Consider the following 22648-nt stretch of genomic DNA (forward strand, 5'->3'; position numbering starts at 1 on the left):
TGTAATGTAAAAAAGTCTGGATAGTCTTGTAAAAAATAATTGGAAAACTCTAAAAACATTTCTGAAATATTCAAATAGGTATATGTAGATATTTCTTCTTTTCAATCGTTTCATTCATATCTGAAGATCGTGTACTTAAAAGGCTTTCATTGCTCTCTGTGTTATTTCTTAAAATAAATATAGAACCTATTTTGTATAAACTACGAATATCTGCCACATCTGCGGAAAATTTTGCACCTACGTACCTACGTGTGAGACGAGATACCGGGGTGGGTGTTAGTCAGTATGAGTCCTTTCATCTTCCTCAGGCGAGGGGGCTCCATGAGGATTTCCTACCTTGGGGTAAAAAAGTCTGCCATATAAGTCTATTGAGTACTCATATAAAATATGAAAGTGGGGAAACACGGCCTTAATAATATAATAATAAATTTTCCACAATAATAAGGTACAGTGGCCAGCTAAAAAGTTAAATTGGGACCCTGATGTGATTTCCAAGCATTCGTTATTTTGATTTAAAGAGTTCCGTAAGATTTTGCTTCGCGAATTTTTGGACCTTTTTCCTTCAATGGGCCTCTCGTAACTAATCCAAAAGGGATAATTGTAATGTCGTCAAGTAATTTAATGTGTATTTGGTTGGATTACTGCGAAACTTGGAGGCGAATATTTATGTGTGTTCGTTGTTGAAAGATTTATTTTAAATTGATTCATAATATGTTATATTAGATTTTCTTTAATGATTGATGTAATATATTGTATGTTATTTGAAATTAGTAGTTGCACAGATATTTTTAAACGACTTCAGAAAAAGGAGGTTCTCAGTTTGACCTATATGTATGTATGTTAAGTTAAATTGGGACCCTGATGTGATTTCCAAGCATTCGTTATTTTGATTTAAAGAGTTCCGTAAGATTTTGCTTCGTGAATTTTTGGACCTTTTTCCTCCAATGGGCCCTCGTAACTAATCCAAAAGGGATAATTGTAATGTCGTCAAGTAATTTAATGTGTATTTGGTTGGATTACTGCGAAACTTGGAGGCCAATGTGTGTGTTTGTTGTTGAAATATTTATTTTAAATAGATGCTTAATATGTTACATTTGATTTTCTTTTGTGATGGATGTAATATATTGTATGTTATTAGAAATTAGTAGTTGTACAGACATTTTAACCGACTTCAAAAAAAGGAGGTTCTCAGTTTGACCTATATGTATGTATGTTTGTGTGCGATTATCTCGCGTTTGGCTGAACCGATTTCAATACGGTTTTCAGCATACTATTTTTCAGACTTAAGAGAATTCATTAGAGATATTATCTGACCTAGAAAAATGGAGGCGGTAAAGAAAATTGAAGGCGGTTTTCATTATTTCTTTTAAGTTTTTTTGAAATAAATTGTTAAAAAAACATTGTTTTAAATGACTGCTCTGTAGGCGAATCGATCGATGTGTTTTCCTATCTAGGCTATAACTTATCTAGGTTAGGTCTGGAGCGGGTCCAAGTTCAAGTTAAAACATAAATTATGAGGAACAAGTACCGACTTTTGCTTGAAACTTTCGAATACCTTAAAAGAACTTCAACTTAAATACTATGTTAATAAAGCTCAGAATCCCAAGCAGACAAGAGGGTAACTTGATGTGCTGACATCAGTACAAATAAGTCCAATGACCCAAAAAGACAGAGATAACTTCATAAGATAAGAAAAGTACCCCAGACACACTAAAAAGGTCAATTTATTGCTTTTAAAAATACATTTGAAGGAAGTCACGCGTTAATGTTAGTATCCATTAAATACACACATCGACCTACTAAAGACCAGTATAAACTGACCGTTGATTGTGAAGCAGGATCATACAAAGCTAGACCATGATAAACTGGTTATGTATAGCTTGATGTGTAACCATTAGCACACGTAGTTAATCAGATCTGTTCTTAGAAACAGTTTTTATGTTCGAATCCCAAATGGAATCGGCAAGGTCAGTTAATTAGGTTTTTATTTGTCTAGTAATTCAATTCAGGTACTTAAAACGTGTTTGGTAATTGTCTGTGTAGTTCTTTCTTTGTTTAGAAACTTTCTCCAGTGTCGTGGGTGGGCTTAGTTTTGAGACCTTCATTAGTGTAGTGAAGAGTTCGTGATTACTGGGCTATTTTGAGCTCCTTTTACAAAGAGAGTAATTTGATTTGATTTAGTGTATACCAAAAGATCCTTACCAGCCTTAGTCATGGTGGCCTGAAGATTTAAGACACCCGCTTCTCATTCATGAGGCTGCGGGTTCCAAACCTACCAATGGCAAGTACCAATGTGAATGTTTTGAGTGATATATACTTTCTTAAATTATTAAGACACCAACGATGAAGGGAAACATCGTCAGGAAACCTGGGCTTATAAGTTCTAAATCGACAACCGGCATTGAGTCAGCGAGCGTGGTGATTAACGCTCAAACCTCTCCCCTTCCCAATCTATCTAAACCCCAATTCCCCAACAACTCCTAAATTCCAAACCCCCAAAAGGCCGGCAACGCACTTGAAACGCCTCTGGTGTTTCGGGTCGCCATGGGCGGCAGCGATTGCTCAACATCAGGAGACCCATCTGCTCGTATACCGGCTTATACCGGCCACCTACCTGAAATATAATCGTCATGACGTGAGTTCAGTTATTCCGCCATACCTTGCTACTACGAATACCAGAATACTTAATTACATTGCACGTCTTATTACAGCGTGTAATATTTGTAATGGAATTAACCGCTAATCTTAAGGAAGCCGAGTAAGTAAGACGTCAGAAGAAGAAAGGCAAGAAAAGGTATAATATATAAGCAATCGTCCTAATTACTTCGTGTTCCAGATATACATGAAATTGGAACAACAAAATTATTAATGTTCTATGAAAACTAAGATTGTGGAGTAACTGTTAGGTCTGACTAGTTAATACTGAGTAAGCCTTAGTTTTATTTCATAAACTACTTATAGGATACATTAAGTATTTTTATGGAACTCGGGCGTAAACGAGCGTTTGTCTCACACAATGAAAATAAAAACGTTGTTTCACGTCGGATTTCTTTAGAGAACTTTTATACTCCGGTAAGCCGGCCCATTCGTGCCGAAACATGGCTCTAAGTTATACTAGTATAATAATTAAACATAATAATTTTACTATATAAATCTAAATGAAATAAAAACTTAAATAAGTAATAAATAAATATGTACAACTTACTATAATTTAAAACTAAAACAATTAAACATTAATAAAAAATACCCTCCATTAGGCGTCCAAATAAATTAATCAAATTATAATATATTCGCAAGGTTTTGTAATGGCATGAAGTTTAGAATCGTTTCTCGCAGATCTCTTTAGTAAGTGCCACCAAGGAATATTGGTAATAAAGCACGGAGCGGTTTTTAGTCAGTAAAAGTTTGATACCCCCTCTCGGTCATCCAGGGCAGAATATATTACGCCATTTGATATATTACCATTCTTAAAAAAAGCTGCATATTCTTGGTTCATTAAAGGAATATCCTATTTTAATTTAAGTATTATGTTATCGGCTAACTTATGTAACTGTTTATGTATTAATGAATATGAGCTTCTAGCATGGTTTAAAATTAGTTGAGTTCCTCGTCAAACAGTTACGTGAGTATGTCTCACGAAAGTTATAAAATAACTATTTTTTTTCAAAATAATTCAATTAACACATTGAACGTCGTGGTAGTGGTCACCGGTGACAGACGTTAGCGGAGGATTTGCCTTCAACAGTTTTCTATTGGCATTCAAAGACTTAATTATATACTTTACCCACAGAATATATAAGTAGGTATAGGCCTTATTTATAATGTTCTATGACTCCACGTATATAGGTATCTTCATCGATTCTCATCCTCCAAATTGTAATACCATTTCACCTTGGAAGCATTTCATCCAACAATGTCAATTTGTTCTACCAACATAATCACGTAAAGTGGATCTCTAATCGATCTGCCAATCATTGGTGTTCATGTCAACATGTCTGCTAATTGCAGTAGTCATTGGAACTGTGTTTTGGGATAATTAGCTTATTATAGTATAATTGAAGTGGTTTTAGAGTCTAGATTTGTGTAGCAGTCAAATGTAATTTATTGTAAGTGAAACATACACATATGTCTCCTATAGTGGTAGGCAGAGACAATGAAACGCCAATTGCTACGAATCTTATATACTTCTTTAGCTTCATCAACAGTCATCAGTCTTTTTGTGCATGCTCGTCGGTTAAGGGTACTTTTAATACCTTTCAATAAATTCCAATTTGATGAGCGGGAATATTTTTCATCATCTCTATTGATATTGGGCATATTTTTAACCAAATTCAAAAAAGAAGGAGGTTCTTAGTATGACCTGTACGTAAGTATGTTTGTGCGCGATTATCTCACGTTTGGCTAAACGGATTGTAATGCGGTTTTCACCACAATATTTTTCAGACTTAGGCAAAGCATTTAGGTATGTTATTCTGGCCTTAAAATATACGTGATGAGAGTTTACAGAAAAAGTTCTCTATCCCAACTTTCTTAAGAAAAAAACCCCCAACAATATTATATCGTCACAAGAAAACTAAATAACAAGCGGACGAGTCAGCATAAATGGGGAAATTTCAAAATATTTCAGGCGGAAAACTTCATTCACTCACCCTATTGAATTTCAGGACCTGAATAGAATATCAATTGGTACACTGTACTCGTCACACTGTACAAAGTAGATAAAAATGAGTTGAATGGAAATATATTTTTCATACAAGTGATTTTTCATGAATAGCGTCATGAGACTTTTAGTCGCTGTGATTGGAGGGGATTTTTATATTAGGAGGGATTTCTGGTTTTTGTTTGGTTTTTTTAGGGAAGGATTTTTATTGAGGGAATATTAGGTTGTAAGTTCTTGGAATAGTGTTTTTAGTTTCATTGGTTGTTTATTTCTAATGACTGTATTGGTATGATTCTACGTGCTATTACTGTGATTTTCGTGACATAGTACTAAAAGCGGGAAGAAATAAATCTGAAACCTACTTGATAACACCAGTAATAGAGTTTTTTTAATAGATAATTTTAAATCTAAGTCATGTTCTTACCAGTCGTACTTACTAACCATTACAACCATTACTCAATTAATCTTTTTACCAAAGTAATCCTTTTATTAAATATAAAAAAAGACATTCAACTAAAACAAGTTTAAATAGTTCTTTAAGTTTTTAAACAAACACCTTTGACCTTTTTCTTTTTAATTCTCAACCAACTCTTCGCAGAATAAATGAACTGTTTAATTCGATTCAATACAGAGTACCTATTGCGATTTTTTGAACATTAACGCAATGGAATGAACGTTCCTGCGTTTAGCCTTCTGGTTGGTTGGTTGATTGGAGCTGGCCAATCAAAGCGCCGAACGTAACAAACGTGTTGATCGCGTCAAGTCACTCAAACTCGCAGTAGGCCTTCTAAACACTCTTCAGACAACGAAAAACTTTACCAAATGACTTGGAACTTGAACATTCGACTGAAAATTGTTTTACCAATCAAATGCCGCTTAGAAACTTTTTATAGAGTTTGGCAATTTGTTTTATTGAGTCAAAGAAAAGTCTACCTTAAGGTGATAATAATAATATTCAGTTTATTTCTCTCATTATCACTTAACAAGGTATACGTAAATGGGTTATAAACTTTTTGGTGTGGGATATAATTTGGCAGTTACAACGTTTTTGTGGTGATGATTTAGAGTGCTTTTCCACCTGAGATGTGCTATGTAGCTATGCTGTGAAGATGTAATAGTTAGCTGTGAAACTATGTGACTGTTTCCACTGATACCAAGCTATTTAGCTGTGCGAGGAAGATTCACAGTTCCAGTATGCGATGTATCCATAGTAAGGAAGCCGTCCATAGCAAGTGTGGGAGAGCTATGCTTCGGCAGGAATGGGCCGGCTCGACCGGAGTGATACTACGGCCTTACAGAAAACCGACGTGAAACAACGCTTGCGTTATGTTTCGTTGTATGAGTGAGGTTACCGGAGTCCCAATTCCCCCCTTCCCAATCTACCCGATTCCCGAACAACAACCCTCAAATTCCTAACCCCCAAAAAGCCGGCAATGCACTTGTAACGCCTTTGGTGTTTCAAATGACCATGGGCGGCGGCGATTGCTTACCATCAGGTGATACGTATGCTCGTTTACCGGCGTGTTTCATAAAAAAAATAGCATGCATCGTTCTATAAACACATAGCTCAGCTGAGTTTCTTTTTTTTTCTCTATATGTCTTAGCACTAAAAATGTTTTCTAGTACGATACGTGATAGTAGCAGCGTGACTGGTTTGCTTATATTACGCGAACATATTATACGCACCGCAGCGGACATCTTGATTAATGGACGAATCACGCGTTCTACGTAACTTGTGATTAGGGTGTGGTGCGAGTTTCAGCGGGCTGTGGAGTGTTATTGAAAAACATTTTATGTTAGTGTGTGTGGATGAATATAAGCGTGTTTAGGAAGTAAATGTTACAGTAATTTCGCTATAAACCTTATGTACTGACTACATAGACAAACGAGGATTCAAACCTCGTGACAAACAGATTTTTCAAAAACGAAACATTTTTATGGCATACCTGAAGATGTCGTGGTAGCTCGGATGTTTAAGACGCTCGCTTCTCATGCATGAGGTTGAGGGTCTGAAACCTACCAACGGTAAAGTATCATGTGTGAGTTTTTCGAGTTATATGTACTTTCTAAGATTATTTAGACACCATTGACTAACGGTGAAGGAAAACATCGTGAGGAAATCTGGGCTTATAATTTCTGATTATAAGTTTGAAATCGCCAACCCGCATTGAGCAAGCGTGGTGATTAATACTCAAACCTTCTCCATGCGATAAGAGACCTTTGGTTAGCAGTGGCCACTTATAGGCTGTTGATGATGATTAATATGGGGATGAAAGACACTGGAGAGATAACTGATTTACTTTGTAGATGCGACTACGTGAGCAATGCCGCGAACAGGTAAATAGTATGTGAACCAGGTGGGGATTGTTATATGAGTGAGCTCATAACTCATATAAACTGTGCTAGAGTGGCCGGTTGCTCTTGTGTGAGAAACACAAAGTTATTATTAACGGTAGTTTTCACATTTTTGCTATAAAAGTTTGGTACTTTGTTGAATTTACTTTAATTCACGACTGCCTCGTTGGTCGAGCGGTCTTAAGAAAAGAGTTGGGTACATTTTCTGTTAACTTGTTGATAATATTTGTTTTAAAAGCGTTGTCGCGTATAAGGTGTGGGACTTAGTTTGTTAGCTTCTAATTACCTTGTAATGTTTTTAAGAGTAAAGGAATCTTGTAACTCAGTTTTAAAGCAGATATTTGAACAAATTGAGCTAAAATTTGTATAGGTACACGTTTTGTTTGCATGACCATCATTGTTAAAAATTGTTGTTTTTAATTTTTTTTCTACAATAAAATTTTATTTGGGTATCGCATCTAGACATAGAACAAAAATTAATGGATCACATCATTATTCCTTGCGCTACCTGCTCAGTACCCCAGTATGAGTTTGCTTTGCCTTTAAAGTAACTTAAACAACAATGCGTTCGGCGCTCTGATTGGCCGGCTCTAATAAACCAACCAATCGTACAGTACAGGGAAAAGATTGTCTCCGCTTTCACTGGGACCATACCACACCAACGATTAATAACGTGTTTTCTGACTGTTCATTTGCGGAATACGCGCGTTTTAAATGTTTTCGCGGGTGTATTATGCAGAGTTAAACTCGATGAAGTAATGAGATATTGGCGTGAAACCACTAGAGAAACTTTAAATACTTTGGTGAATATTGGAAAGTGGGACTTTAGTTTTAGGATTTTTTTCTTTGATGTTATGAAAAGCTGCACAGTTTGCAGTGCTTTAGTTACCACCACAAGATACTCTTGCATAATAGTCGACGATTAGTGCGTGGCAGAACGAACGCAACCGAAGGCTCACCGTCAATGCAGCGGTGGCGAGTTCCGGCGCGATCTCATCAAGCCACTCTTTAAAGGGGGTCTCCCTTTAAAGAGTGGCTTGAGAGGCGCTACGGCATCCTCATCTACCGCCTGACGCAGGTGCTTACAGGACACGCGAGCTTCGTTCCTGTTTCTGATTGGACGGGAAGAAACTTCCGGGTATCATTACTGCGAGAACTGTCTCCTGAATAGACATTGCCAAGTTCAGGAGACAGAGCTTGATGTAATTTAACTTGGATGTTGGTAAAGAAACAAATAATTATTAATAACCTTTGTTTAAAACTGTAACTATTTCAACCCGTTTGACACGCGTTTATATTATTACAACACCTCTTATAGTGTACATAGGAGACCGATGGTCTAGGAGCAGATCATCACAGATAAACTAAAACTAGGTAACCAATAATACTGTGCTTGATCTTTCTATTTAAAGTGAAACGTGTTCATATCAGCATTTGTAGCACCCAACAAAGCAATCATAAAAACTTTTAAGTAGTATTCTGTGTAAGGCAAGTTCATTTGCAAAGGAGATTTGTCATTTTGGTCACGTACTGAAGTAAAAAAAGTTGATAATTAGAAAAGGTTCGCCAAAACCGCGTTGGTCTCGCTCGAAGACGGTTCCACGAAAATGTCGTTAAAGTTTGGCGGACGAAAAAAATTTAATGAGTCTGTGTTATATTTTTATACATTGTAAAGGCAAAAAGCACACCTATTACCTTATAGTAAGTGATCATTATCGCTTATGGATACCCACAGCACTATAGGAGTTACAAGCGTGTTGCCAGTGGCCTCTTTAAAAAAGGAGACAAATAAATGGACAGACAGAAAGGTAGACAAACAAAAAAAAAAAAAATTAAAAAATAAATATTTTGTTGTATGCATCGTATGTATATTCATAATGCATGTAGTATAAAGCGGTTAATTCTCTATTACAAACAAAAACTTCAATTTTATTTATTAGTCTGGACTAGACTAGGTCTACGTATTACAATGACAAGCTCTCTTACATATTTCATATTGGGAACCCTAAAAATGATTAGTTACAATGTAATTAATCTTCCTCTCTACTAAGACCATAATAAATCATGATTTGTAAGTTGACTGTCAAAGTATTTAGTTTTTAAATTACTTCGAAAATGATTTTATTTAGATGGATATTAATAGAATAGCTTTGTTGGCCGCGTCTTGGGTCAAACGGTTGTAAAAGATTTTTATTTCAGTACGTACAGTGGAGGTCAGATTCGTCTGATCATTTTAGAGTTGTATTGATTGAACCCAGCAAACGTCGCAGCTTAGTGACATCACGTGTAATACCATAGTTAGAAGTGCGTTTGATGTTATTCGACTACGCCCGCGTCGGCACCGTCTACCTTGCTTCATTCACCAATTTAAGGTCATGATGCGGGGCTTTTTTTCCACGGGGGAAATCATCCAATGACTTCTCTTGCCAGGATAAGGCGAGAGGGAGTGTCAGACTCTTACTGACTAAAAACCACCCCGTTCGTACTCTTGCTTTTAGAGCTGGAGCTCCGGTAATCCCGCTAGGTAGTCCGCAGCTCCGGAATAAGCATCAGCCCTACTGGGCCCCATCTGTGATGGTGCGGGAGCATATCTCTACAGGAGCTAGTAAACATTAACTAAGTGATGGTCAGGCGCACGTGACCACCATTGTACTTACATAAAGTCTAATTTTTAAGTCCGCGAAGAAATAAACAAGAGTAGTTGTACAATAATACCCACACATTCGAATTTATGATAATTTGAAAATGAATGAAAAAATTGCCTATAGCACGGATTGGGTATAAAATCCAAAACCTTAGTCGGCAGTCGCACTTGCAAACCCTCGACCAATGGGATAGTTTTATTTCAGATTCAGTATAAATGTGCAATGAATATATTAAAGTCTTTTTGAAACAAAATAAATACCTACACTGATAGCATATTATGTTTGTGATAATCGGATTTTAAAAGTATCCTCTTATGATTTCATTCATTTTTGTATGTAAAATGAAATCAGGATTAAAAGTAGGTAATGAAAATGTTCTTTTTAAAAGTCGACGTGGGGTTAATTGAGTAAAACGTTTATTTATCTAAAATTCTAAGCACCGTAGTCATTTAATGGTTACTTAGTAATTATTTTCGGAACAAAATCGTAACTAAACATAGTTTACATAATCATTAAAAGTCGTCAATACTAACTGACTACCGTACTCAAATGCGTTATCGGCCGTTTGGAGTTACACGGCAAAACACAAGACGTATAAAAATACGACGAACCGATATAAAAAAGAAGGGGATTTGAACACATTCTGCATTCATCTTCAAGTCGATAAGAGCACGACAATGAAGGTATATTATACATGAAGATATATAGGTTTTGATACAATTCTCAGTCCACGTAGCAAGCTGTGTAAACTAATGTTCTGCTTTACCTCTATCCTCCTATAGTGTACACATGACACATATAGCTTTACAAAACCAGTATAACCTGATCTTCGAATGTGCGACATGATCATGTACAGCGAGACCATGATAAACTGGATAGTATAGCTTGATACGTCGCCGTGTGTATGCAGGCCACAGCAATGCACTAGATGTAGATTTCACTCCATTATACTGATTAAGTTCAACACATTCAATGCCTCAGATTACCTCATAGAGACCGGACCTGTCGTATTTAGTAGTGTGTATTTGTAATTCAGTTCTGAGGTACAAATTATTTAGTTAGGACTTTAGTTTTAAGATAAAATAGTGTAGCAACATAAGATTGTCAATTACCTATGCCTTTTAGTCAGGGCGCTTCGGACAAAACAATATTTGCCGCCTTTACGTTATTCCATATTGTTTTTTTTATCGCGTCGGGTTTGGGGCATGGAGTGCCGTGTCGGTTTACCGGAGGCCCAATTACCCCCTTCCAAATCTTCCCAATCCCCAATTCCCCAACAACCCTTAAATTCCTAACCCACAAAAGGCCGGCAATGCACTTGTAACGTCTCTGGTGTTCCTGGTGGCCATGGACGACAGCGATTGCTTACTATCGGGCGATTCGTCTGCTAGTTTACCAGCTTATACCATAAAAAAACACAATGTATACTCGATGCAGGAATTAAACCTAGGCTATTTTTCGGTAGTAGAACTTACTTTTACTCGACTAATAAGGTCAGTTCAAATAGTTTCTTTCATAACAATTTAGATAAGGTCCAATAGCTGTATTAAGTCTGAAACCGTGTTAGTTTCATAATAAGTAACCGTTAATTGTAATATCGCGTGACAGTTTTGTATGCTCTTGTAACACGCATCGTGTAATGTAGTAGAATTACATAACATTATGCTCTTTATTTCGTGTAGACATAAAAGGTGTAATAAACAAAATATGTAGTTATCATCAGGTACTTTATAAATACATACATAACTTCACGCCTGAGGCAATGGGCCCTTAATTGCTACGAAACTTACATATTTCTTTCACTTCATCAACAATCATCAGTCTTTTCATGCATGCTCGTCGGTTAAAGGTACTTTTAATTTGGTCCTTCCTTAATATATCGCCAATCTGGTCTCCATATGAGGTATTTTATTAATTATTATTTAAATTTTATTTTAAGCCGTTAACACATTCCAGGGCAGATGTCTCGCCCTACCCTTCTTCCACTCCTCTCTGTGTAGAGATTTCTGTGACCAATCCTTATCGTAAGTATCAAGTTCGTCCCGCCATCTCCTTCTGGGCCTGCCGCGACTTTTATAAATACCATTTTTTAAATCCATGGTGAAATATAAATGTATGGGAAATCTTCATTGAGCCTGAGAGAAAAAAAAAACAAAGGAGACTGTTAGACTCTTACTGGCTTAAAAGCACCCCTGTGTCCCGTCTCACTCGTGGGTATGTTACAAATGCCTATACTGTATGAGGAAAACTCATATTATGACTCAATTTAAACGACATATTTTTTATCATCTTGGTTGACAATATACGAAAAGTAAGCGAAATACGTCCAGTAAAAAAGTGCATTTTTACGTTTGAGGTTATTTGAACACTCTTTACAAATAAGGCATTACAACAGCCGCGCGAAAAAAAAGATAAGTTTTGATATTACATACATTATATAAAAATATCAAAACAAAGTAATAAACCATACAAAATTTTTATTAAATAAAATAGAACTCAAAGTAAACCTACAAAAGGATTGAAAGTCCCATAACATCTTTAAAATATCAAAACAAAGTAATAAACCATACAAAATTTTATTAAATAAAATAGAACTCAAAGTAAACCTACAAAAGGATTGAAAGTCCCATAACATCTTTTGTACGTCTCCGTATCCACATGATTAAATGTGCAGAGACAACAGTCTTATGGCTTTCCTCATCTGGTCTAGAGATCAGTGCACTCTAACGTCGTACCTGCTTCCAATAAAAACATGGGCACAGAAGGTCCAATGGAATAATTATGGCTATTTACGTATTAAGTATTGTTTACTGTATTATTTAGATGTAAGAAATTGCGTTTCTATTTTTATTATGGTATAAGCCGGTAAACGAGCTGACGGATCACCTGATGGTAAGCAATCACTGCCACCCATGGACATCCGAAACATCAGTTATTATCATTATAACGCCTCTGAAGGCTTTATAAAGGTTTTGCCAGCAGCATTTTGGAGGTTAGAAATTTGAGGGTTGTTGGGGACTCTGAGATTTTGAAGGTTTATCAGAGAGCGCCACTGTAAAATGGGTAGTCCTGTAGTAAACTGTCACGAGCCTCTCATGAGTTTAAACTGTTATTACTTATCCCAACAGTTTTTTTTAGTAAGTATGTTGAGTGCACCTTCTGACTATTTTTATAGTTTAGCATATTTTACTGACAGTCTTTATTATATTGTTCGCTACAGTGTACGGTAGACTGAACAGTATTAAGGAGAGCGCAACAAATTATATCAGAATATTTTATAGTGATCTATACTATCATAATTATACGCGCTAACGCGCTAAGCTTCTGAATTACTGGTCAGATTTGAATAATTATTTTTGTGTGTATTTTTCGAGGAAGCCTCTAGGAGCCGAGCAATGGATTGAAAATTATATAAATACGAAAGTAACTCACGCAACTCACTCAGAAGAGACAGAGGTCTCTTTCACGCGACGTCACAAGTCATGGGCGGTGATGATTTTGAAGCAGGTGATATATACACAAATTGAATTTTATTCAAACTAACTTTCACGATAATTACCAGTATAACTTCATGTCATACCTTGATTAATCAAAATACGCTTTATAAATGAAGTTTTAAAATACAAAGCTATTTTTGCTTCGTTGAAAAATTTGCAAAAAAGTCGCATGTCGGTATCGGCTTAAAATAGCGCATGCAAGCCCACGCTTGTGTTGCGTTGCAGACAAATCGCACGCGATTAATCGTAGCGTGTGTGCAATATCGTGTCGCAAAGTTTCGATGTTTTTTTTGTTTAGTTTTGTGTTCGACTAGTTTCGATTCGTGTCGTTTTATTTCGACTTTCTTGTCGAACGAATGTTGAAAGGATTTTTTCTTTTTTATTCCAATGCATGAAAAATATACTTATATACAGCATAGTATTGGTCGGAAGTATTACTGTCGGGCAAGAGGCGACTTCTGGTGTTCGATTCGAGGCTCAGGCAAGATAATATTGAACTTGTTCCGATTTTGGATAATTTCTTCGTAGTAACTATAACTCTGTAATCATGGCTATCTATACAGTCATAATAATATGATACATACATACATAATTACATGCCGGATACTAATTTTCAATTCACAATAACTTCTCTTTCCCATGAAGGTAGACAGAGGCAATGGAACGCCAATTGCTACAAATCTTACATACCTCTTTCGCTTTATCAACATTCAATATAATATAACAGTAAAAATATTGTGTATGTACAAATGATATTTAAAAAAGTAAATAAATAAAATCAGGCGGCGCTGATCGCTTTGCTGCTCGTTTGCCTCCTATTCAATAAAAAAAGGGTGATTTAGTAATAGTATGGGAGTACATGGGAAGAATCACGAGTTCTAGAAACAACATTTTTGAGGAATAAAATTCGCTTACATGATATCTTTTATAATTATATTAGATTATATTTGAGTTAAATATAATACATTAAACTAACATAATCGCGCGGCTGGTTGCGGCTTGCGGTCGCGCGTCAACCGCTCGTGTCGCTAGATTGTGGTCGCACCCTTATGTTATCAGCATTGTACAATTTTCGATTAAATTACCAATATTCCTATTAATAATTATTACTGTTTACAAATACTGAAATCGGTTTTCAGTTCTTCGCATTTTCGCATAACCAAGTAGTCGTTTTGCAAATATCGTCACTCTACCGAGCTTTAGGTCGCCCTACGCTACGTTTGTATAGACGCGGTCTTCACTCCAGACCCCGTCTAAAATCTACTGGATTTTTAGCGAATGTGCCACTCATCACAATTAATATCAGACTTTCTTTTTATTAAGGGGGGAAAATGATCCAATTACTTCTTTCACGATGAGGCGAGAGGGAGTGTCAGATTCTTACTGTTAGTCCGCAGCTCAGATCAGGCATCAAGCTCTACTGGGCCCCATCTGTGGTAGTCTGATGGCTCTTTGAGGCTTGGTCGGGACCGGTTCTGGTCGGACAGTGAGTTACTCTTGCTCGCCGTCCGCAGACCCGCACATTTCATACAGGCTAAAAATATTATTCAGTGAAATCAAAGTATGGTATTCATTGTGATTATTTTTATGTTTAAAAATAGATGCTTTAACCTAATAAACGAGCAAAATGTATATGTTACCCCTGAAAGTGAACTACACATAAATATTACAACATAAAATTAAATGTAAGATTTAATTACCAAACCCCTTTATATATTTTTAACAAATTTTTCTGAGGAAATTACCCTAAATTTTCACAACACAAAAGCATTACAAAGTTCAAACGAGAAGAGAAGTAAATAAAGAAAAACAATGTTTGTGTTTACTCTCATTTTATTACCACGAAGCGGTTTCAATATTAACCCTTTAAAGGCTTATGTAAATTTTATTTATTATTTATTGCGAATCACGTTTTGCGGTTGAAAATACAATAATATGTACCTATTTGTGTGGGGTTGTGGTAAGTGGTGCGGCGTCGCGTCGGCGATGACAGGTTGACGCGACATTTGCGGCGGCGTCCTTACGTGCAATTATGTAAATGTTTGCTAATGAAAAATGTACTTTAATTGGATTCTTTTATAGTTTTATTTTGAATGGTGTTGGTGGAGAGTTTTTTTTTAAGTTTCGTATGAATGTGCTATGGGTTTTTTTTTACAATGAAGTTCGACTTATTAAGTCAACGCCTAAAATCTCTTAACATGTGGTGTTCACATTGTTCTAAATATCTTCATTCTTAAAGGGACAAGATCTGCATTGACCGATCGTTATGGAAATATAAACACATCACACAATCGTCACGCCTTTTTTCCCCGAAGGCGTAGGCATGTGTGTGAGCCCATTGCCATATACCGGGCACATTTCCAGACTCCGTACACTACTGATAATTTTTGAAAAATACCGAAAAAAGCCCAGCACTACTTGCAATAAAAATGCAATAAAAACAAAATCACCCTACTTTAAACTTAATCCAACTTCCAATGAAATTTAGCTAACATTTTATACAGAAAACGATATGAAACTTATCGTTATACTTGGCTATAACCGTCGAAGTATTAATTACTTGGAAGTCACGTTACTGCAAAGGACTGATGTTCATTAAAATGGTTAATTGAATCTGATACACCTTCGAGAGAGGAACTGGAGGGCACTCGCAATTACCGATGACCTCCTTAACTGGAGGAGGATAGAGGACTTTTTTCTTTATGATATAGGTATTAGGTATTAATTGGAAATATCTCATGATAGTTATTATATTAAGGACTTGTTTTACAATGTCTGGATAGCCGCTATGTATCAGATAACTTTGAATTAAGAACGTAATTTGTATGCACTATCTGTCATATAAGTTTATCGGGCACTTATATGAAGGTGGTGAAACAGACGTTAAAATACTATGGGTGAATAAACAATTATTGCAACAATTGCTTGGTGATGTTTTTCTTTTTTTAAACATTGTCCCACATTATGACTTTCTCCTGTATTGTGGATGCGTTTTCTTATATACAATTTCACATACAAATTACATCCAAACCAGAAACAACAGTTTGCTTTGTGAGAGAATCGAATCCGCTACACGTTGCGCGGTAGCCGGTTGCCCAGCCACTGCACCAACCGTGCAGTCAAAAATGTGAAGATGTACAAATTTATAATGTGTTGTCTAGCCCAAGTTTCAATCTGTCTAATAATTGAAAATACACATATATAAAAGTATACCTAGCCCTATTTTAAGGGACTTACAAATATGTTTGAAAGTTATAATTAATACATTCACCGTTTCAAACACGTACCTTTGTGGATCATTACGTACTTACTTTGAACGCTCAAAGATTTCGACACGACCCTAATGCCCGAATACTCAAACGCTACTCAATTTTAAGACGCTCTCAAGTGTAGTTCTGTCACTATCAATTCTTTATAAAGAGAGAGCACGATATTTAAGTACAACTTAAAATTGAGTAGCGTTTGAGTATTCGGGCGTAAGTCTAGCAACAACCAGTTACAATATAATTTAACGTGACATTCAAAGTATGAAACTTCGTTATCAGTACCGCCATCGCAATCATTATTATATCTTCAAACAAAGAAGGAATTCTCGAGTCGTTTCTGTTATCATCGATCGTTATGAGTCAAATTCCATTAATATTGATTTAAGGCTTTCCCATCGCATCGCAGCCGGTGATTCTAAAAATGTGATTAGAATAAATGTGCGTCGCTGAAGGCGTTTCGATGAGCTTCTATATTTTTATCAGTTTGTGAAGATATTTTATGTATATGACGTCATAATTTTTATATTACATACTATGATATATTTATCGGTTTTTTATTGAGGAGAGAAAATCATCCAATGCCATCTCCCGCCTTGTGTAAGACGAGAGGGAGTGTCAGACTCTTACTGACTAAAAACCACCACGTTCCTACTCCTGCTTTTCGAGCTGGAGCCCCGGTAAACCCGCTAGGTAGTCTGCAGCTCTAGATTAGGCAACAGCCCTACTGGGCCCCATCAGATTTATCGCAAAACGACTCAAAAAGTTAGTAGGTACGGTCGTGAAAATTGTTGTGGTCTTTTGTTTATAAAGTTTCGATGATAATATAATAGATTTTGATTCTTGTTATCGCCGTAACCAAAATACAGTTTATATTATAAGGCTATCCTTGAATTGAATAATACGAGTATTAGTCATAAAATAAGTGTTAGTGAAAACTCAGGACAGAATGTCTTTTAAAAATAAATTATATTGTAAAATAATTATTTTAATTACTTCGTACGACTTAACAAAATAACGAAACACTCCCCGAAAATCTGTTCAAACGATAATTAATCTAATTTCAACAAGAATATCATACAATTTCCTTTACAACAGAAAGTATGTGTTTGATGAAAATTAAATTATCTGTCGGGTAACCGGAGTTATTACGCGATGAGGACAATGCTGGCTGTATGAATTTAAATTAGGAACACGGTTGTGTACCTCGGATATTCCGTCGCTTTCCACCCATTATGATTGTGTTAATTTACGCTAGGGTTGACGTTTGCAAGGAGGGTTATTAAAAAAACATGTATTGTTTTTAAAAACATATTTTTATTTTAGTCTGCTCTGTCTTTTTTTACCTAGTGTTCTTTTAATTAGTTTTGAAGTTGACGCTGAGTTTGAACTAAATGATATTAGGAGTAAATGTCAGTATTTTATGGGGACGAAATGTGGTGATATTTTATTATAATTTAGACACGATATCTGATTTTTAGTTTCTGACTAGTTGTAAAGCTTTCTATAGAAGTCTGTATGAAATTAAACCAAGAGGTTTTACTCACGTGTTTTTCGAGTCACGGGGACCAAACACCACCCAATTTTCCAGACTTTAGATTAATAGTAGTAAACTTAATTAAAAAAACAACTGATAATTTTTATCGAACTAGGTGTTTCATAAAATAGTTTGATCGCTTGACATTTTAGCGTCAGGTCTGGAGCTGCGGACAACGTAACAGGTTACGGGGCTCCGGCTCAAAGAGGGGTAGGAACGGGGTGATTTTTAGAGTAAGAGTCTGACCCTCTCGTCTCAGCCATGGCATGAGAAGTCATTGGATAATAATTTCCCTCATAAAAAAGCATCACATGACTTAACGAGTTTATACAATTCACAATGTACTTATTCGTGTCAGCCCTGTATCTGCACGCATGGTCTATGGTGCCCGACTATGATCTTATTTACCGCAACAAATTATAGCCCCTCTTCCTGTTATACATATATTATTATGTATCCCCATAATGATTGATAGTACAAAGATAAATTAACAACTACTGGGGAAGCAACTAGTGAATGTGGAAACTATATTAATTTGTGTTAATTTTATAATTTCCTTTACGTGATTTGTTTGTTTGTATTTTGTTAATTCAAAGATAGTAGAAATCAAATTCAAACGAAACATCATTTTTAATTAGAACAATAGAACAGTTACTTACATTCAAAAACTGATTTGTAAGTTTATTTTCTTTATTTCTTTTTTAAAAAACATCAACCTACATTTTCTCTTTTCGGGTGCCTTTAAAACATGCAATTTCACATACACATGACACCCAAAGTCGAAATATCAATTTTATTCATCAATCAATTTGTGGATCACACAAAGAGTTGCTCCGTATGGTAATCGAATGCGCGACAAGTTGCACGGTAGCCAAATCGATAAAGCCGTTTCCAAGTTTTAGCGAGACTAACCAATAGACATTCATTTTTATATACAAGAAAGATTACCTATTTAATCACTGCCAGTAGGTTCAACCTTCAATTTTGTACAATCACCATAATTATTTTACCATAACTGTTTATGCAATAACTTATCGCCACATCCATTTCTCCTTGTCTGGCCAAATAAAAATATACCTTAATCCACATTCAAAAGATTCCTTAATACCCACGCAATAATAAAAATTGATTCCTCATCGTGTAAAGGCCGAGTACACAGCTACATGTCAAGCTATGCAAAACCAGTATAAACTGACCGTCGGTAGCGCGGAAAGATCATACAAAGAGGTTTCATGATATACTGGTTTTGTTTAGCTTGATATGTACTTTGCACATAAAGTGTACATCAATCATTAGATAAATGATCGCCAGTCACTCTGTTATCGACCATCGTCCTTCACCTTCCGCTGACGGCTGTCTGACGATACACGAACCGCATTCATTTTCATTACTCAAAATAAAGTGAAACTGTAACTTTATGGAAGTTTTGATTTCAATTGAGTGGTTTTATAGTGAGGAACTAGCGTATTTTTCAATGAGCAATGTTTAAAGTTAAGTCATTAATCAAATAAGTTTAGTAGTGATGTCGTTAAAAGCTAAATACGGTAATATTTTTTCAATAGAGACAATTCCATTTGCTACGCTTCGTGCTACGGCGTAGCAAACGTAGCGCTACGACGTAGCTATGCGCGATGTTTTTTTAATAATTTGATCATGTCTCGCAGCTTAAAGTATTATCCAATTTTATTATGAAAGATCGAATCTGCACATTCCGTTCAGTAACAAAATTTTATGAATTTTAATGATCTCATAAAAATATTTGATCTCACGCAAATAGCCAAAATGATTGCCGGTTTTTAATGTCGACTTATTACAAGTTAGGGCAAGACCATCACGAAATTGGATTTTTATTTGATGTTATCGGGCTTTTTCCAGATGTTAGGGGGAATATTGGAGACCAATATTCATTAGGTAAATGTTCCTTAAACGACTTACCGCAATTTGCGAAAATGTGTTAACGAAAATTTAATTTATCTTGATTGAGGAAGCATTCTATTGTTTTACTTTGTCAAAACGACTTTTAATGATGTTATTCTTGACTTTCTTCCGAATATTAATAAAAAAATCTTATTTTATCTGAAAAGTTATGATGTAATATTAAGTTAGGTTTCTTACTTGGCAATCTGTACACGTCAATCACATGTTACTTACACTGAATTCAATTAATCAAAATAGTTTAGAGAAACATTTATTAATGGAATATCATCAAACGTTTCATGAAAAACAAATCTATCAATATTTTCATACTGATGGATATCTAAATTTATAATGATTACACTCTAATATTAAAGTATATAAATTTAATAAATGATATTTATTTTTGCAAGTTGGTTGTAAGGTAACACTTTTTTTTACGGAATAAGCCGGTAAACGAGCTGACGGATCATTTGATGGTAAGCAATCGCCGCCGCCCATGGACTGAATGTAAGGGTTGTTGGGGAATCGGGAATTGGGAAGATTGGGAAGGGGGGTAATTGGGCCTCTGGTAACCTCACTCACACAATGCAAGCGTTGTTTCACGTAGATTTTCTGTGAGGCCGTGGTATCACTCCAGTCGAGCCGGCCCATTCGTGCTGAAGCATAGCTCTCCCACACTTTATATAAGATACACGTCAATCTTTGAAATACCTAGACGAAGCCTAATAAAAGAAACATACAATAATTTGTCAGCCAACTCTAAAGTCTTATAAAAAGAAAAATCTCCTGAAACCACGCTGAAGGTAGCATAATATATGCGTGAAACATTCAACATATCTTTCATACGTACCATGAACAAATTCGTGTCATCAACTCGTTGTTACGAGCCTGTCTGAAAAGGCTTTACATTATAAATGGGCCTTATATAAATTCATCATGTAATTCCATAGGTATTTGAATATATTTTTTTCTGTTGTTCTTTCAAAATTTTCTTCTCTACCTTTGGGCACGAGGTTCCTATTATTGTGTACATAAAGTTTATTTTTGAACAACAATAATAAGGTAGGTAGGTAGGTATGCTGTGTTGTTTAGAATTAATTTGATATAATAATAAAGTAAAAAGTTTGGGTAATTTCTGGTGGGTTTTGAGCTTGCCTGGACAAAGTGTGGAAGGAAAATGTATATTTAGTGAACAAAATATCTTAAACAATTCGATTAAGCGTTTGCTTCACCGCCTTCATATATATAAGTACGTGATAGAATTTATCTGGTATTTAATGCTTATTCAGAGATTGTGGAACAAGCTCTTAGTGTAATTCAGTGACAAACAAAAGATATAGCAGCCACATTTATTTTATTAATTTTTAGGCAACAGAGAGTTGGTGCGGAGTCGCTGATTATTTAGCGGGTTTATCGGAGCTCCGGCTCGATGGACAGGAGTAGGAACTTAGGTTTTTAGGCAGTAATAGTCTGACACTCCCTTTCGCCTCGCCCAAGGCGAGAGAAATTATTGAATGATGATGATTTAAAAACCTTAAAAAATACAGGGAAAGTTCCTTAAGAAAAGGAGGGATAAAGTTACGACAACCCAGAACATCGAATGCTATCACCTAGCCCAAACACTGTTTACTATTATTACTAGTATAGTAGAAACCTCAAACCTGTACCTACCGGAACGTTAGCCCGAATACCTCTCAGCATCAGTGCGCTGCCCCAAAATTTTACGACTCGCATAAAACTCACATAAATGCGGATTCTCCAGTGAAAAGTGACACACGTAAGAATTGCCATGTTGGTAAAAGCAACGGTATCTCACCAAATATATGGGGCGCCACATGAGAATGTACTCACGATATTACGTTTAGGTACATCAGTATGTAATCCTGGATAAAATTGTTGTGTAGGTTTTTTGAAGATTGATGGTAGAAAAAATCTATGGATCTATAGAATGTTTTAAGATTTTTATTTTATTTTTACAAATTAATACAAACCGTACTAGGTAAGTAAAATACCTATCAGAGGTAGACCTTTACAGGTGATTAGGATGGGTACCGGGGTGGTTTTAGTGAGGTAAAAGTTCCACACTTCCTAATCTTTTATCCCCAGAAAGATAGGCGCCATTTGAAGGTCATTCAAATAACTCATCAATCCTCGAAAAATAACAAAAAATTTTACTCCACAAAGGGCGAGTTAATGGTCAAACGTTGACGTCATATTGAAATATTGCCAAGTTTGATCCAATTGATACATTATTTTCTTATAGAATAGATTTGGAGAAGCCAAAACAAATATTCCAATAGGTCTCACAAATATTTCTTTTACAGAAATAGAATGGTGCAACCATTGGCCGATCAATTCTCATCCATTTACCAAGTGAGTCGTTGATCCACGAACTTTGTCGAGTCCTTTAATAAAAAGGGACACACTTCTTCCTAGACCCAAAATAAACAAACAGGACCTTTCGTATATTTTCTTTTATATATACGTATTTCTTTATGTATATGTCTGTTCGTAATGTAATGAAGAGAAGAGTTTGGTTGTCCACGTAGCAAAAAAATTAAAGAAAAATCCCTTCAAATTCATTTTACTTCAAAAGCAAAGAGGGAAAATTATAGTTTTAATTTAATTTTAATTCAAATTGGTTTCAAATAACAGCAGATACTTATGTATCTAATGAAACTATTTCTTCAACGAATATATTAATACCTATAATACCTTAATACCTTTGTACAACTACTTCATTTTAAATGTAAAGTATACTATTATCGATACAT

Source organism: Spodoptera frugiperda, chromosome 13 (assembly GCF_023101765.2).
Source record: "Spodoptera frugiperda isolate SF20-4 chromosome 13, AGI-APGP_CSIRO_Sfru_2.0, whole genome shotgun sequence".
Lineage (NCBI taxonomy): Eukaryota > Metazoa > Arthropoda > Insecta > Lepidoptera > Noctuidae > Spodoptera > Spodoptera frugiperda.